This window comes from Triticum aestivum, chromosome 1A (genome assembly GCF_018294505.1).
Source record: "Triticum aestivum cultivar Chinese Spring chromosome 1A, IWGSC CS RefSeq v2.1, whole genome shotgun sequence".
Lineage (NCBI taxonomy): Eukaryota > Viridiplantae > Streptophyta > Magnoliopsida > Poales > Poaceae > Triticum > Triticum aestivum.
Window position 1 is genome coordinate 562682585 of NC_057794.1, and position 2769 is coordinate 562685353.

The following is a 2769-nucleotide window of genomic DNA, read 5'->3' on the forward strand; positions in this document are numbered from 1 at the left end:
GTGCCTCTCGTGGAAGCAAAACCGTGACTCTCGCGAAAGGAAAAAAAATAGGAAACACGTTTTTTTTTCCGTTTTCGAGAGGCACGGCCGTGACTCTCACGAAAGCAAAACCGTGCCTCTCGCGGAAGCAAAACCGTGCCTCTCGCGAAAGGAAAAAAAGAAAACACGTTTTTCGTGAATTTTTTTTCGATTTTTTTGTCGAAAAGCTAAGGAAGATCAATGGAAAACCAAAAGGTCGAAAAAAACTAAAAAACCATTTAAATAGCCAAAAATGCGTGCGGGAAAATGAAAAAACAAAATCCAAAGGGAGCGTCCAGAGCACGACACGTGGCGAATTGCTGAAAGCGCGCCAAATGGTGTTGATTGTTGCGAGGTTCCCGAAGGAGCGCTTTTTAACTAGTGGCTCCCCTTGATTGTTGGTTGTCTCAGCCGCCGACTGGACGCTGCTCGTTGTGAGGCTGCATGGACGAGTAGTAGCCTGAATAGAGAGGTTGTATGGTTACTAGGCCGAGCTACAAAAGTATAGGTACTAGATGATACCCCGCGCGTTGCGGCGGGATTTTGTATAAAATAAAAAATGCGCCGAACTAATCTATGTATATATAAAATAAATAAAAGTATAGGTACTTTACAAATAAATAAATAAATAAATAAATGCATATATCTATGTATAAGTTCAAAAATAGATGAAAATAAAATAAAATATGCATGCACGATAGAGCACTCGAGCATGAGGCTATATGAGTTGCATGCATGTGTCAGTTTTTTTTTCTTGATTAAAACACACATAGGCGGCAGTTACTGCATGTATTTGCATGCATGAGTCAGTTACTACATGTGGTCAGTGGAACACCTCTCAATATGTAAATCGGACGGATATTATTGACTGATCTAGTATATCTAACGGCTAAATTAATTTGGATGATGTGGCTTAAAGAGAAGCAAGAGAATTCCTAATAGTAAGGACTAGCTATTTAGATATAGTAGATTAACTTTTTTTGTCAAAATTTTGGGCGGGCCATAGCCCAGGTTTGCCCCAACTAAGCTCCGCCCCTGCACTGAACTTACCACCTTTAAGAAAGTGACCAAAAACTATCAAAATTTTAAAATTTTATGACCAAAAACTACCACTTTCAAATAATAGCCAGTTTAGATGATCTAAAAATATTTATGACATGCGGAACCCACATGACAGGGCTGATGTGGTGGCAAAGTCAACTCTGTTTATTTTCCGTTAAATTGACCGTTATTACAGGTGAGGCCCACACATCAGCAGCAATCATTTTCTTCCTCCTCATCCTCTCTCTCTTTGAATTTTCCTCGAACACCTCATGTGCATCTAGGCTTGAGCTCCGAATCCACTATGGCGACGCCCCGGCGCAGCACGTCCCCGACGTTGGTCAGGGACTGGAGACGATGGTGCAATAACGGTGGCTGGAGCCGCCTCGGCCGCGTCGGCGAGCACGACCTCCCTGAGCAACAGCTCGCAGTGCAGAGTCTATGTAGACTCACGACGGCGGTGATAGCACCTAGCGGCGGACGATAGGGAGGGAGCCTCGGAGGGCCGAGTGGAGGTACGCGGACGAGTCCGCGAGCTGGTAGGGGCGGACGCCGGAGAAGGCCTGCTGGGCGTCAGCGAGGCAGCAGTCGAAGAAAGTGTCAGCAAGGCAGCGGTCGAAGCCAGTGTCGCGGGCGTGCTAGACGGCCGATGCAGCGTTGTGGGCGTGCTAGCATGCAGCTGTAGCCTCACGTACCCTGCGCTGGCTTGCATGCTAGCTTGTGTTACTACTTTTCGATGTTATTTTTGTGCGCGAGTTTGGTTACCTGAGAGGGCGATGAGGTCGGTGTTGTCAAGCCCGAGGTCCATGAACTTTTGCTTCAGCAGCGGCAGGCCGTCGAATGGTCCTGGTAAGTTCCCGGCTTCCTGAAAGTTGGACGTGAAGCCGTCGAGCCTCCCCAGCAACACACCCCACCCGGGTCCTCCGGACTGCATACACAATAGTATATGCCAAATCAGCAGCCTAGCCAGTTCATTTGCTTGCCTATATAGTTGCATGCATGTGTCTTTTAATTGTCTGTGCACTGACAGACGTACACAAGTCACACGACTCGTCGGATCATGCATGCGCTTGGAACGCTAGCTAGCTACCTGAGACTGGGTAGCTGGATCACTGTAGTACTTGACTTAACTAGGTCGATCGGGACGTACGTACCAGCTCGACCGAGATCTCGGCGGCGAGGGCGAGGATGTCAGCGCAGGAGACGACGCCGGGGCAGGCGGCCTCCAGGGCGGCCTTGGCGGCGTCAACGACGTTGTAGCCGCGCGCTGAGCCCTTGTTGGGAGTCGCGTCCTTCTCCGTCTCCATGCCGTCGAAGGTGTCCAGCAGCAGCGAGGCGTCGCAGCCCTGCACGAAGCAGTCGTGGAAGTGTCGTCGTAGTAGTCCACGCACAGCTCCGCCGCCGCCGCCCCGCCGGCGTGGAGGAGGTAGACGGCCGCTAGCAGCACGGCCAAGGTGGCGAGGGCGATTGGGGACGAGGAGGAGGAAGAAGAAGCCATGTTCCTAAGAGGCTGATGAGTGAGCACTGTGATGATACGTGAGCTGCATTTATAGGCCAAGTTCTTACTTGATCATACGTTTTACTAACATGCATGCATGCATACATTCTCGAGGTTGCATGTTTTACCTAAGTATTCCTTGGGCAGGGTAGGAATATGATAGAATTTTGGATGGATGGATGGATGCACCCCAACTGCAATATATCAACAAC

At 49.4% G+C, this 2769-nt stretch overlaps 1 pseudogene; it reads right to left on the reverse strand.

Annotated features, from left to right (window-relative positions):
• Positions 1-2557, reverse strand: part of LOC123050941 (cytochrome P450 89A2-like) — a 6210-nt pseudogene extending 3653 nt beyond the window's left edge.
• Positions 2558-2769: the final 212 nt, after the last annotated feature.